Source organism: Maylandia zebra, linkage group LG22 (assembly GCF_041146795.1).
Source record: "Maylandia zebra isolate NMK-2024a linkage group LG22, Mzebra_GT3a, whole genome shotgun sequence".
NCBI lineage: Eukaryota > Metazoa > Chordata > Actinopteri > Cichliformes > Cichlidae > Maylandia > Maylandia zebra.
This window is the reverse complement of record NC_135187.1, coordinates 7405591-7421960: the sequence shown is the minus strand read 5'-3', so window position 1 is coordinate 7421960 and position 16370 is coordinate 7405591. Positions and strand designations below refer to the sequence as shown.

The window sequence follows — 16370 nt, the reverse complement described above, 5'->3', positions numbered from 1 at the left end:
GCTGAGGGTGGGAAACATATGGGCACAATATAACAATGTTAAATTTTGTGAGTGTGTGTGTGTGTGTTTATGTAACTGTAAAGAAACACACTATCCTAAATACCAAGGTTACAATCAGTTTCCCACACTCTACAAAGTCTGTCATATCTATACAGCAATGACGGCGAACTGTTAACAACGATATGCTCAAGGCTGCTGGACTGTAACGCTGTGTGACGTGGCCCGTTGAACCAAGTTTGATTAAACTGCAAGACACTCATGCTGAAAGGTAGGTGCCATTGCATAACCATGCTATGCAGAAAGCCATGCGATGTATAAGAGTATGCAACCAACAAATTGGCGCAGTAAACTGGGAAATACTTATTTCTTTTTATCCTTTATGGCCCTGTCAACATGTGAGAGGAAAGCGCTCTGGGGCAGCACCATAAAAGCAGCCAATAACACAAAAAACAACCACACAAAATAGGCGAAATACCAGATGAAAACCAGATAAGATGACATTAAAACAGAAAAGAGGGGCATAAGCTGTGAGAATCAATAAAAAGGTGCACACCTGGTAACTAAACTCCAGTATGTGGACCTGGGGTCCAGATGTTGATTCAAATCAATTAGGACTTTTTCATTGCGCTTCGCTTGTTGTCTTCACTGACTGTTTACTGGGATGGGGATCAGTTATGAATAGGTTTTCTTTAAGACTGTTGTTACACTATTAGAGGTTTAGTTATTGTTGCAAACTGTAGTATCATAGGGATTTTTGTAAGTTGTGGATGACGCCTTGCCATTGAATGAGCTCACTGGCCCTTCGGCTGCATGGGCCAAAATGAAGCCATGTTGAGAATAAATCAAAGAAACTCAGTGTCACAGCACTGTCTGAGGAAAATGGCTGTAAATCTGATGATGGCTCAGACCTGTGGCTCTTTATTAACGGTGCTTCATTCATAGCTGCAGGAAACTGCATTCATGAGTTACAACACAAGAGCTCACACTCCTAAAAGTCCAAACATTATGTCCTTCATGCTGTAGCTACATAATAACTGCAAACTCATCTGAAGCCCTACGCTGTAACCTTATGTGCACCTCACCTATCAGTGAGAAAATAACAATCATTGTCTTTATGTAATGAATGAGAACCATAGAATCAAAATCAAGACTAACAAATGTCAGCAAATTCCTGGAAGGCGATTGCGTAATGAACATGAGGGAATCTACAAAGAAGTAGATTGAAAAGAGTAGAGACCCATGAGGGAAAGAAGTCAGAGCATTTTATTAGTTTCTGTCAGCTGGCATTGCACATAAAACACCAGGACCACAAGGTAATTAATACATAATGCACCAGCACAAATGCCAGCAATGACATCGGCCACTTGCGTAGGTTACGTCGTAGGCCCTACAAAGTCTGCCTGCAGAAGTCTAAAACAGGCCCAAGGCTGTAGGTTTGGCCTTCTCTAGAAGAGAGAGATCAGAATGTTGCCTTTGTATGAATGTTTTACGAACCGAGCCAAACAGCATGCAGACATATTATGTTTTGGGTCTGGCACCCAAAATAATTAGCCTGGATCTGTGCACACTTGCTCTTTTCTTTGAAATAAACAAAACAGCAGACGCCAGTTTATCAAAAAATGTACTTTTTTTTAATCGGAGCAGAAAGGGGCTTTTTACAGTGTTTCTGTCAAAAGGTCATTTTTGCTACAGAGGTGTTTGTATCTATTTGAGTCCTTCACTGTGAACCAGTTAAAAGTGCAACAAATGACAGAAACAAATCATGTGTGAAGGTGTTTTGTGAAGCTTGAGTGGATGACAAACTCTACAGTGGGTCACATCATCCCTAACCACACACACACAAACAGGTAGCACATCCTCAACACATCGTGTGATTTGCTTTCACATACAACTGCCTGTGCTGATACTGTTCGCAGTGCTGCGATACATTCAAATTCAGACCACAGCGGTGCTTGTGTTTACAATCCACTTTGAAATTAACATGTGTTTTCTCTAACAGATCACATTTTATTAGCAGGTGTAAATGGAGTCAAAGTGAGTCATGGAAAAACTAACCCAGTTGGAAACCAAAGTCCACTATCAGGTGTGCAAAGTGGAGCTGGGCCTCACCATGAATACATAAGTCAGGGAAATGGCGGTGTAAGTATCAGCTGCAGAAGCAGACCGTATCAGTAATGCATAACCGACCAAAACTGGCAACATCTAACCACAACAAAAGACAGTGCGTAAACTAAGACCTATGGAGACATCAGTCATACAGAGAGAAAGAAAGCCACAAAAAGGCACTTGGCTGATGTTTACAATACACAGCGCAGCCACATAACAAGAAGTCATATACACATACCACTCAACCATGGAAGCAGATCCTTTAGAGCATGAAAAACTATTCATAATATCATCACAGGACTTCAAATTCTGCAAACACCGGCATGCTGCCACACTGGTGCAAGCTCCTTGTGCATCAACATCTGGCTAAGTAACGGAGACACACCAGTTGAGTAATGTTCAAATTTAAGAACATTTTGTTGTTCAGCACACTCCAAATCTTGCAAGAAAACTTCACAGCACTGCTTCGTCTACTAAACCAAAAGTAATACATGCTATCACTCATCACGCCCCCCCATCTCTCTCCCATCAAATGAATGTGATATTTCATAAATGTTCCTGCATCAAGGGGTTCAATCCATAAGCCTGAATCATCACATCACAGTGATGGAGACATTTTATGAATTCAAACTGACTGACCTAACCAGGCGCATTAGTCATCTAAATTTGTATTGCAACATTTTTTTTTTTTATTCATGGACGGTCAGAGTAGCTCTGCATGATTCACGGTTCAAAATAATCTTTAACTTGCAGTCAGGCCTCGCTGCAGCCTCTCAGTTCATTGACTGTGAGCCATACTAGCTATACCACCTTCGTTTTAGCAACCTTTCTTTTGATTGGCTGCCCCTCTTAACATAATGTTCCAGCAATAGGTAGGTGGTACAACAGTTATATAATTCAGCTATTTGCCTTCACTTATCTCACACAGATTTTGGAGTTACAAAAAGAAAAAAGGGGGCTTGAGAAAGTTTGGTCCTGTTGAATACGAGTAACCAACACTGCAACTTTGTTTATACATGTGACAGAAACTAAAGGAGTGCAAGTTTTCTGACGTGACTTTCACTCTCCAAATCTGCAAATATACTGGCTACAACTATAAGTATTTTCTTTTTTTTAAAGTTGGCAGCTAAAAAACTCAAGCAATCGTAAGGAAGAGTAAAAAATATCCTGAAAAACAGGCGCGCTCCCGGTGACTAATAAACAACATGCTGCTATCTGATCTCCAATGGTGCTCGGAGAGAGAGCCAAAAGACAGATGAGCTGGCTGTGATAGTCGCTAACAGCCATTTGAAGGCAGATTACTAATGGGGTACAAGCATATGATTCATACAGCGGACAATAAGGCTCTTGTCACTGGGGACAGGTTAGGCGTTGTGACACAATCGCCGATGAAAAACACACATGTGCACATGTAGTACATGCACAGATGCCCGGTGACACATACAACGCACAGCGGGGAGGAGGGGATTGAATCAAAGTGGGCGAGCTAATATCTCGCAAAGTACACAGATACACAACACAGGTTAGTGGCGAGAGGTAAGTGGGTTCATGCGTGGGTGCACAGAGCACACAGACAAAGAACACAGAAATAGCAACCATGCCCACTGCATGTGTTGCAGATGTCCCTGCTGACTCATAGCTCGTTCGTTTTGTCGTTCGCCTTTCACAGATTCCGCCTTTCTCCCCCTCAACGCCGCAGCCATCGCTTCCTTTCTTCATTTCTTTTCTCTTTCATACTGTCCCTCCCTCCCTCCCTCACTCAGCCTCTAAGACACACAGTCTCCTAGCAACAAAAGCTTTTAGCTCTAAAAATAAATGGCCGAGTCACGACAAACAAGACAAAATATGATTCGATTACTGAAACTTGCCAAAAGAGTTTTGGGTTTGCAGCGCAGAGTCAGAGAGCTGCAGCGTGAGGGTGTGATCTGTCTAAAGCCGCTTGGCCAGAAGAGCCCTGCTTCACTGTCACGCCGTGTTTACAAAACACACGTTGGCCTGTCCTGAAAGCACTGTAGAGGCACGCTTTTACCATCACAACGATAAATCTGCATTAAAAGTACTGTACACAGTTTACATCTCAGTTCAAAAGAGACACAAGACCTGTTCATTCACGCCTCCTAAACTGATTCAGAAGCAACACAGACGGACCCAGAAAGCCAGACAGCAAGCACCGCTGATGGTGCAGCATTTCAACAGATGCACCAATGAGGGTCCAGTTGGAGGTGCATCTGTTACAGCTGGTGGTTACCGCAGTGCGAGTAAAAACACACACTGAGGCTAAAAGCCAGAGAGGTGGAGATCAAAAAGACTAGAGAAGCAATAAAACTTTGACTCATACAAACTATGACCACCCCTAGGAATCTAGCGCACCCTAAACTTTATGACACGCTTCTAATTAATCTTGTTTAAGAATATTAGGGTTTCAAAATAATAATGAAGGAGACCCCCTCACGTAACTAGTAATAAAAGCACAATTGCTTCTGATAGCGGTACAAAGAAAGTTTTTTGGCTCAAAAATTGCCATTTGAGGGCCGACTTCACATCCATAGCTGCTCAGCATTTTGTTATTTTTTCTCCTTTCAATTTAAGCCAATTAAAACTGTTTAAAATGACTTATTACAGTCCTGGTAAAGCCAAAACCAAAATGTCATTGTGCATGCAGGAAGAACCCTGTCAAACTGCAAGTATTAGAGAGCCGCCTACTGCAGACTCTTAGGCTGACTGTAGTTCTTCTAGTGGCCACTTGAAGCTGGCTCCAAAAGCAAGTAAATCTAATGCTAGGCCCAGTTTAACACCATTAAAATGTATATTAACAAAAACGAACTAACAAAAACTAAACCTTTGTTTAGTTTCCCCCTTCATAAAAAACTGTGCAATGAATTAGTTTTTACAACTCATCCAATTGTTTCGTAGAATTTGGGGCGTGGCCACTGGGAATGACAAGTAATCAGTGTCTGCTCAGAGTGGTACAGTCCTTCCAAGAAGTTTGTGCTTCCGCTGCACCCATAGACTTTATTATCCGGCTAGCCACGCCTGATAGTATAACTTCAGAGACGTAATACCAAAATTTAAAAAACCTGAAGTCAACCGACCAGTCATGACCAAAGAGCAAAGCCTTGTACTTCAAGTAAAAGATCCTCCACTACTGATCTCTATTGTTAAGTGTGCATGTAAAAACATATGCAGAAAATGTGTCTTGTGTGTGCTTTTGCTGGCAGTTTTGCTGTTTTTATTCACACTAGAGCTGTGTACAAAGTGTTAGAGAAGTGTTATGGGACTGTAAACACGCCATATTCCAGAGAAACTCTTAAAAAGAAAAAAATTTGGAATCTTTTTTTAAACATAATGCCAACACGTGAAACTCGTCGAGCTTAGAGAGATACTCCTCAGCAGCAAGTAAAGTGTTAACATGTCTGAGCTATTATGCAGCTTGTTTTATGGCTGCTCTGGTTTAGTCCACGGCTGATGGCGCAGGAGGCCACAAGTCAGTGAAAACTTAAGTAGACAAAGGGAAAAAAAAACCCTTGTACTATCTGGAAAACTTTGCCCGACAATCAGAAATTCTTCCTGTCTGGAGCAGAGGGGGGAAGCACACGATTTCAGGCCTTGCTGGAGTCTATATATAGCCAAGTACAGGGCATTAAAACTCATTTACTATTAGCCTGCAGTCCCAAGCCACCTGCGTGCTCCCATCCAAGAGAAACACACAATCTGTGCAGCAATAATCACAGGGTGAGCGGGTTTAACACGCAGGTCTGCTTTTCTTACGGACTCTGACGTCACTCCAGTTGGAACGGTACTCATAATGACCGATAACCATCACTGGGGTATTGTCCAAAAAGGCCTGCAGCCGCTGAGCCCAAACACAGGCTGCCTCTTTCTCTCCAACAAGTTTCTTTAACATGCTGTTAATTCTATCCATCTATCCCCCCGTTTATTTTTCCCTCCCTTCCTCCTATTCTTTGGCGGACCTATATTTAGCTACTGGAAAGGTCGGTGTGTGTCTGTCTGCAGGGTAATGATCCAGGGCCATGGAGAGAGACCCACAGAGGTAGCTGACCAGGCTCAAATCTCTGAGGAGGCTGGCTCACTGCTGAAATCTGGATTTTTATTTATTTATTTTTAAATCAGTGCAGGGATCAGGATAACACATAAAGGCAGGAAACAAATGGGTACAGAGCAGGAAACGGGGAATCTCTGCTGGGCGTTAACGGCACTGGCATCTGCAGAAAGTCATATTTTGGAGGAAAACGCAAATAAACACATGCGAAAAGAATTAAGATAAAGTTTAAACTTCACTTAACACTTAACTGCCACTCTATAGGATCTCCAAATTAAAGGATTTAAATGATGCAGAGAATCTATATTAAAAAGGATAGTGAATTTAAATCACTTGAGTTTAAGGTGATTAACTATTAACGATACACACCAAGTTAACTATCCCTCTTCAACACAACAGACAGTCTAACTCTGCTCTAATGAGGAGTCCTGAGCCTTAAACTACTGTTTAAAAACTCCGCTCCTCACTGAGCTGATCTCATAATTACCCATAAAGGATGGAGTTCAGAATCGAGGAGCCAGCGGCTTAAAGGCAGGGAGGAGTCGTGGAAAACGGATGGGACGAGGAAGGAAGAAATCAGGTGGAAACGCAGACAAGAGAGTGAGGAAGAGGAAGAAAGGTGAAAGAAAAGAAAGAAATCCAGCAGAGATCAAAGGGAAAAGGAGGACGAGTATTCGCAGGTGCACAGTGTGAACCTTCACCCTACGCTCTCACATGATCCTCCATTACATAACGTTAATAAAGAGACAGACGACTGAACACACTGATAAGGAAGGAGGAGATTGTAAGAGAAGAGGTCAGTGTTGGGGAGATGCAGACAGGATGAGCATTTACCAAAGAAGTAGAAGGAAAAAAACCCTTAATCTAATCTTATAATGGGGTACGGATATGAGCCTGAAATGTGTCCTTACATGTTCATTTCCCCACCAAGGAACAAAGAGACTAAAAAGAGTAGTATGACGCCAAAGGAAACCAAAAAGCTTTCCAGAGAGAGAGAGAATCAGAGAGAATAAAGGAAATGAGATATAAAAGGTCGGGTGAATACGTTTTGTATGGAGGAACTGAGAAAAAAAAAAAAAAAAAAAAAAAAAAAAAAAAAAAAAAGCAAAGAGGAAGCAAAGCTGCTTACACAAACAAACAAAAAAAATCTAAACAAATCTGCTTTATGACATGTCATTCCTAAACTTAGGAATATCACAACTTGATTTAAAAGCGAAAACTTTGCAGCCTTCCCACAAAAAAATAGCATTTATCTCATTTTGATCTCCTGTTAATAAACTAGTTGACATTTCCTCTGCGATTTCTGTTTCATTCTTCTAACCAGCAGCCACTCTTCCCTTTTCCCATCGAAGAGAAGATGTAAAATAAATGCCAGATCAGACAAAGGTCAAATAAATGAAGCATGTAACTGAAATCCCAAGGCTTTATTTTTATTTAGTTCAGGTTTCTATTTAAAATGTAAATATTTAATCACAAATATTTGATGGTCATTTTGCATGTTTTTATTTAATGACCTCTCCTGGTTTGTGTTTTTTGTTTATTATTCCCAAACATCATAAATGGGTGCTGACCCAAAGACTCAAAAAGTTTGAAATCATGTTCTACAAGCTGAGCTGGAAGGAGATAATAGGCTAAGTTGTGTTTGTTGACTGATGTTGGCTGTACAAACGGCCTTCACCTGACAGTATACTATTAAAAGAAGACGAAAAGGTTGACTAGTAATGCTCATCTCAATAGAAAGTATGGAGTTTGAAGGTTTGTCACATTAGTAAAGCTAATAAAACCCTTTTGAATGTTTAGACCATCTTCACTAGAGCAGAGACAGCTAAAGCACATTAATTTGGGAATCAGCCAGACAGAAAACTGTCCCGTCTTGAAGGTCCAAACTATCTCGAAGTCAGCCAAAACTGTGATTAAGCTGGCCCTGGGTCGGTTTAAACGTGTGCAGTCAAGAGACAGTTATTACACTCTAATGTGAGGGGGAGCTCCTTTAAAGCTGCAGCCGATTTAAATATGTCACTACTGTCTTCCTGAGGTACCTCAGTTGCATCTTTGGCACCTTTCAATCTCATTAAGACAAATAATTAACTACTAGGATTGCCAGTGGGAAATAAAAAAAGGCTGAACAGATTAAAAGCAGCAAAGTAGGCAATCTTCACAGGAAATGATTATTACTGCAGTGATAATGAGAAACAAAATCCTGAACAGGCACATCAGTGATGATCTCAGAGCTCAAACTTCTATCTCCTAATCTGCAGCCCCTGAGCCAAGGTTGCAGACTTATCACTCTTAGGCCTATTTTCCCAGAGAGGAAAAACACATAAATGCATGCACGCATGCTCCCAAACTCGTCTGAGCATGCCTTCCTTCCAGAAAATGACAACACTGTAAAACATTTGGCTGTGATGAGCACCTGGCTACCTGACTGCTTCACTGAAGATCTCTTCCTGTAGTTATTGTGGAATTTGGAAGGAAATCTTGAATATCTGCGAATAGCAGTGAGTTACAAATGGAGAATGAAACATTGTGCTGTCAGAAGGAAAGTCAGCTGATCTTAAGCCCAACAAACTGGCAAGCATCACATTCAGGAAGTTGCTTTGCTGATTAATAACATCAAACTGAGCGGTCAGCTGGCAAAATGCACAAATAACCTGCCCTTTAGCATGAATGCTTTGCTGGTAAACCACAGAAAAGAAGAAGTAACGTGCCTCAACGAGTGTCATCAAGCCAGATCACAAGGGTCTGCTTTCATTTCAGGGAGAGGGGAAAGAGGGATCGATCAAAAGAAGCGGAAATTGAACATGCAACAAAAATGAATCCCTATTAAGTAATCAAAACAGATTAAATTAATCTCATTGAAATGTCCGCTACAAGTAAATGTACGTATTTACATTCGGACAAATCCATGTAAATTAGGTGAGTTATTTAAATAAATAAATAAATAAATAAATAGCCCATTTTGCTAATTTTAGATAATTATATTATTTTACTAAAGCTAAAATTCACAATTAAACCAGTCTTATTTCCCAGCTGTTCCACATATACTTACAACACTGAGTCATCTTACTTACTTAACAGAAGTCTGAATTTTCCTGTTATTTTAGGTCATCTGATTAACAAAAATGTGACTGATGATAAGCTGATGCTTAAAACAATTAAAAAAAATAATAACAGTTTTATTACAATTACGGTAGTTTTTCTTTGGGGGAAGGCCAACATTTATTGAATGCAGGAAAAACCCTTGACCTTTACTTCATTTGAAATCCAGTGTGATGGTGGTGTACTGAAAGTACAAAGTTACATTACTTTTGAAATGCTTATGAACCTGACTGCTCAACCACTTATAAAACGTATATGTGAAGCGATCGATGGAGGCCACAGTGGAGCTGGAGTCACTTGCAGACTGGTGGTGGTGTTACTGAAGGGAATTTAGTGCAGTGGAGGGAGAGAGAAGATAAATATCTGTTTAAAATTTGGCTTCTGTGTTGTGGTTTGGTCACCAGACTACTTTCATTTTCCTCCAACACACAAACGCGCACGCACAAGGCTAGCAAGGCTAACAGCACAAATCTGGTGACTTTAGCTATTGGACTCGACCATGTGTGTACATTAGTGTGCATGCATCTATGCACACAACCGCACACATACACGTGTCACCGCAGCCCAGAATAGGTCTGCAGCTCCAAATTCAGGGAGCCGGATGAGTGACTCATTCTCGTAGTCCCTGCCAGTCAAACTCCATCTCCTCCTTCCACAGCCCCAACCACCCCCTTTCCCTTTCAGCATCTTTCCATACAGACAAGGAGGCTCCACTGCTGATTACAACAATGCTAAAGGTTTATTTTATGGATGCGACAAAAAGAAAATAAAGCAATGAAGAATCAACAAACTGCTCCTCTCTGATTTTCCATCTGAAATAAACATATTAATATCCCTAAAGCCATAAAACTTTGCGGAGTAGATAATGATGCCAAGAGCTAATCAGATATGTGTGTGCATGTCTGGAAAATTATTAACACCTGTAGTTCAAAGCTACACATGTGTCGGCTTCTATAGCGACTCCTTGGGATACATTTTTACTACACTCTTACCGATAAGAGATTTAACATGATCTAAGCCACACTTGGTTAAGCTCCTTATGTGGATAAGGAAAAACTTCCATGCCCAAATGAAAAGCTTGTCCTGGACTTACTATACAACAGGTGTCATGCACACCGAGAGAGAGCCGGGATCAGAAGAAACAGTACTGGACAAATAAATTAAAAACTGAGATTTAAACCAAACTGCACATCAAACCAACCTTCTATTACTCTATTACGGTCATTCGCATGCTTCTCAGTTATTTGTGACCGCATGGACTTGTTCGTGGAGAATTTACATTACATCACCAACTAAGCATATGCTCCATGCAGCAGACTTCAAAGCAGTATAACACAAATGACTGCTTGGCTGTCCAGCTGCCCATGTCTGCAACAGTTTTACACCTCAAGTCCGGATATCTACAGGCATCTCCCACATAAAGGGTACTTACGTGGGCTACCCAGGTATATTAATCACTGTTCAAGACTGGAGTTGGCATGTTGGTTAGAATCCAATTCAATAGGAAACACTGTCTGATATCAACCCAGCACGGACACCAATTCAGTGTCACTACTTTTTTGTCCGCACGTGTAAAATGTGCCTAGAGAGCTACCGCAAGATCTCTGTAACATTTATCCAAGCACAAAGAGATATCTGTGCTCAAATATCATTAAAATTGTGATAAAGTAAAACAACAACAGGACTCAGAAGTGCGTGCCACAGCACCTCCATGTAGTTACAGAAATAGAGAGGTAGATGATCGTCCTGCTTGTTGGACTGTCTGATTGCAGCAGCTTTATCTCAACGCCATGATACGATTGTTGCTGTGATCTGGTGCTATATAAATCAAATTCAGCTGGACTTGCGTTATGATCCACTACAGTCAGTGAAGATTAAAAAGTTTTAAACGCAAATAAGACTTTGAGCTACTCTGATAATATTATCACAGGCACTGACAGTCTGGAGAAAATCTACCCAATTCACCTCAAACTGCTCCTGAACCTCAGCCACACAAATACAGAAGTTTGCTGAACAGAAAAAGTTCTTCTCCATTTTCTTCTTAACCCGAATATGAACATTTGACATCGATGCCAGACCCAGACTTCAGCATTGGCTCACATCCTTTATCTACCACTTGTGGCTCATAGTACAGTCAGAGTGACTGTAATTCACTCTGGACGAGTGTGTCCGTGAAATTCTTAAAAAACTCAAAAAACAGCCAGCATGGGACTTTCTACATGTGTGACGTCTGGGAGGGTTAGTCAGCCTTTCCTCATTGGCAGAGTCACCGCAGTCTTAATTCCTCTTTTGCATTAAAGTTGGATCTTCCAGTCTCTAGACAGAGTGGCTCGCTCCCTGTGTAAAAACATTAAAAGACAGAGGCACGACGGCGTCACCGCAGGGAGATGGCAGCCCAAATGAGCACGCCATGCTCACGAGCTTTAGTGAGAAAATTAGAAGAGTGTGTCTGTGTGTGCGTATGTTAATGCAAGCCAGATATCACCCATTTTCATGGCATGTGGGGGGTCCAGGCCCCCTAATAAAGTGTGCATGCTGTGAGTGGGCGGGATGACTGAGTGTCTGTCTGAGGGACTAACTGACTTTTACGTCTCAATAAAACAGAAACCGTCTCATTCATCACTGCCTGTGGCCCCGGGGGTTTCGAGCAACCTTCAGGGACACTGAATGGGTCACATGAGTTACCAGAAGAACAAGGACAGCACTTTCAACCTAATAAATTTTACATGCAAAAATGATACTGTTATTTGATAGTTAATGAGTCAGCATTCTTTCTCACTTAGATCATTCTTTTCATTATGGCTCATTGGTTATATTGTCTGAGGAAACATACACAAACCTTTTAGACTGCCAAGATCTTTAAATAACTGCGCTTTAGGTTACCGAGTTTGTGTGCTGCTGGTGATAAAGCTCAAAAAGAACAAACTTTATAAAAGTTTATGACCTTAACGATGGCACTGGCCCGATCAAATGGAGCCTTTCTTATCACCAATAAAATTTAACGTCTACCTTTGAAACAGAGAACGGGACAAGTCCAACCCTGTGTTCACCTTTAAAGTTTTGGCAGCTCAAAATGCACAAACCTGTTAACTGAACAGAGGCCAAGACGATGTCTGAAATCACTCATGCTTTTATATACTTAACATTAATAACCACAATGGCTCTGAAGATAATCTACTGATAGGAAAAAGTTAAATAAAATCTGTTATCAGGGTGTCTACAGATAAGTTAAATTTAAGACTTCTTAAATACCTCTTGCAAGAAATTTCAGTTTCTACTGGCTTACAATGGGCCTTTGAGGGTGATCACACATGTAAGCTCGACTGGGCTGGTCTGTGTCATCTTACATAACAGAAGTTTGTTCATTTTCCTGTTATTTATGGCCATTTGATAAATGATAGTGTATATGATGTTCAAGTAAATTAAACCACCTTTGGTGGATTTTTGTGGAGTCCTGGTGATTTTCCTCTGATGGGAGGCCAAAACCTCTGTGGTGGAAGCCAACAATTATATATGCAGGTAAAACCCTAAATTTAAAACCAAACTTGAAATGAAAATATAAATCAAAAGGGACAAAAGAAAATAAACCAAACAAAAACAAGTTTTCCAAGTAAACAAATGTTTCAGTTCAAAATGAACCGTGTGGTAAAAAAGTCAAAATATTTGGTTAAGTTTAGGAAAATTATTCCAAAAAATATGAATTTTGTCCCAAATCATAGCACTTTGTCCTAAATTTGAAACACTTCCCCCACACAGGGCACTCTGCTACATTATCATTGCCAGATAATGGGTTAGACTGCCAAGAGTAACAGTCATTCTCAAGCCAATAATCACATCCAATAAGAAGGCCCTATTTCCATAAGGCCTTCTTCTTGTGGGTTTCCACCAGTCTATTGGTAGCTCACTAGTGTACAGAATAAACAGAACCCAATCTAAACCAAAACCTTGGTGGCGGAGGATATTTAAGATTTTTTGATGTGTAGTGGCTGGGATGAGAATTAGGACCAATTCCAGGGCCATTTTTCCCATCTGGAAAATGTTAACATTGCCCTTTTCAGGTTGGAAAGAAATTGCTGCCCAAAGTGAACGTCTTCAAATATCTCAGGGTCTTGTTGATTGGGGGGTGCAGAATGGACAGACATGAATAAAATTTTAAATATCCATTAATGTGCATAAATGCAGATGTTGCACTGATCCGTTGTGGTGAAGCTGAAGAACTTGATTTTCTTGATTTGCAGTTCTGCCCTCATTTATGACCAAGAACAGTGGAAAGTGACAAAGAATGAGATGGTGGATACAAGGGGCGGAAATGAGTCCAGACACCCTTATCTTCAGAGACAGGGTGAGGAACTCAGACATTCGGGAGGGGCTCAGAGTAGAGCCGCTACTCCTTAACATCAAACTGAGCCGGTCGAGGTGGTTCATGCAGCTCGCTATGATGCCTTCTGGGTGCCTCCTCAGTGAGGTGTTTCAGGCATGTACAACTCAGGAGATCCAGATGCACGAGGACACGATGAAGAGATTACGTGTCTTGCGTGACTTTTGAACACCTCAGTGTCCCCTGAGGAGAAGCTGAAGAAGATGGCTGGAGATTGGGAGATAAGGGCAGATAACTGGTGTCCCCATGACCTCTTTCTCTAAAGGCCGTTTAATCAGCTCACTGATACCACAATACACGCCCCTTCTCCCTAAAAATTAAAAAGGCTGAACAGGCTTATTCAAACTTTAATGCTTGGCTTTGTGTGATCTACATGTATGAAGGGAAAACAGCAACACTGTGTGCTGGAAATTCTCAGAGACATGACTAAACCTTTTAAAATGTATTCAACCTCAACGTGAGGCTGTTTTCACACCTCTGTTTAGTCTGTTTAAATCAAACTCATTTCCCCCCTGCTCCATTTCGCTTGTGCAGATGTGAACATGGTAATCGCACAGGTGCAGACTAATACAACTGCACCGAGCCCGTTTGAGGAGTTGGTCTCGGTCCAGTTCCAAGCAAAGTCCAGAGCGATCCAGCCTCAGTCTGACACTCAGCATGTTCTTCCTTTATTTAGTTTTGTTGCTCCTGTCCCACACAAATCTGACCAATAAGGAGGCTGAATGTGCCACTTGGTTTGTAGTGACGTATTTTGGTTTACTTGGGAGTTTGCTTGGAATTGGTTCTGTGTAAAAAGAAGCAAAATCACAGAAAAAGCTACAAGTTCACAAACTCAGTGACTGCTTTGGACCAGAATAAATGAACTTAATTAACAAACTAGGTGTGAAAACAACCAAAGACAAGTTAATGCTTGAAAGCCTTTTAACAGTAATAAGGTTTTAGAGGCATAGAGAAACTATTGGGAGTTTAGCCAGAGGAAAAGGAAAAAACATTTGCGCACATGCACGTTGTTCTGATCCTGCTGTTGTGCACAGTCAGCCCCAAAGACTCATTGTTAGCAAGGAAAACCGTGATTAAATGCGGCTTTAAAGGGTGATTAAAAGAAGGTGCCCTCTGTTGTGCTTGATCCCAGCAGATTCCGGATAAAAATACAAACAAGCTTCAAGCATGAATGCTAGTGTTACATCAGGCTGCTCAGCCAAACTTTCTGTTACATGTATAATGCAGCCAGTAAACTCGCCCCTCCTTCTTCAGATCATTCATCCTACATCTTCTCCTCTTCATCGACCTCTCCGTGGTTTGATCTGGCCAGGGGTGAGATGAGTGCACAATGCCTTTTAGCCCGACATTGTGCACATTTGAGGCAGGGATGGAGAAAACTGTAGGTATGTTTGTTATAGAGGTTCGGTGAACTTTTGTTATCGTCTTAATGTAGGTGAGGGGGAGAGACAGAGCGTGCGTGTATATCTCCACTGTGTGGGCGTGTGTGATGTGCAGTACGAACAAAGTTTTCAGGCTATTAGCCTTTAGGCAACACAAACATCATATGTTTTAGCTCACACAGTGTCACATCAAACATCAATGCTCCACATACAGACTCCCAGGACAAGTAGCGACAGCCAGGCGAGAGAGAGAAAGCCACAGGATTCCCAACAGACCGATAACTAAAGCAAACACATCGGAAAAGTAAGACTGTGCTCTGCTCGCGCTCCCTTTTGTTTTCGGGCTCACTTTTTTCTCCACTCACCAAAAGATTTCTAGAGTCTGAAGGAGTCAGACACAACCTTAACTTTATGCTGCCAAAATGTTACACCACTCTCCTTTCCGTTGTTTCATCACACAGCGACACTGCAACGACTGCAATAAACTGGTAAAATCAAAAGCCACTGTCTTTAAACCATAACTTACCATGCTGCTTTTATACTAGTTTATACTATTGGTTTTATACTAGACTGTCACCACAAAAGACAAATACTATAAATAGAAATTGCACATAAAGGGGTAAACAACATCTTAGAAATAAAGCAACTAAAAGCCACTGAAATCTAAAATAACTGCTTGTTTCTGAATAAATCCAAGGTTCGTGACAGCAGATAATTGCTGCATAAACCTGTGTTTACTTTAAATGTGGATAAGCCCGGACTAACTGTTGGGCACCTCATTGCACATTTAATGATAATAATTAAAAAGAAAAACCTGCAAAATGCACAGTAGGGGATAAGGATAAGGATGGCTGCCTGTCTTTGCATGTATTTATCACAAACACACTGAATGTGATGAGAAGTATTCGTATACCTACTAAGCCAACATACAGCTAACGCGCTGCTGCCTTTGTCGTGAGTAAAGACGATCCTTTTCATTACGTGCTGCTAAGAAATCATTAAAGACCAGCTGGAGGAAACAGTTCCATTCATGCATAAGAAATATGTCCTTCAGACACAGCCAAGAGCCAGCTCAGATGCTTCTTAGCTTGGGATTTAATTAATCTGAACACAGTGACTCTTTTACAAGTAATGATTTCTGTGTTTACTATAAAGACTACAGCCACACTGTCTTTTTGCCATGCACATGCACTCTTGTAGAAGGTGCACATGCATCTCAAATCAACAATTTTGTGATGCTGACTCTGTTACTTTTATGTATTTTTCTTTACACTTGTTGTAAAAAGCTGGAAAAGACAACATATTTTTAAGATCATCAGACAAAGCATCCCTAATAATCCTTCAG

The 16370-nt window shown here is 41.0% G+C and overlaps 1 protein-coding gene across 1 annotated transcript in view; it reads right to left on the bottom strand.

Moving 5' to 3' along the window:
* The window catches only part of erf (Ets2 repressor factor), a 44849-nt gene that overhangs the window by 17047 nt on the left and 11432 nt on the right, over positions 1-16370 (bottom strand). The window lies entirely within an intron of this gene.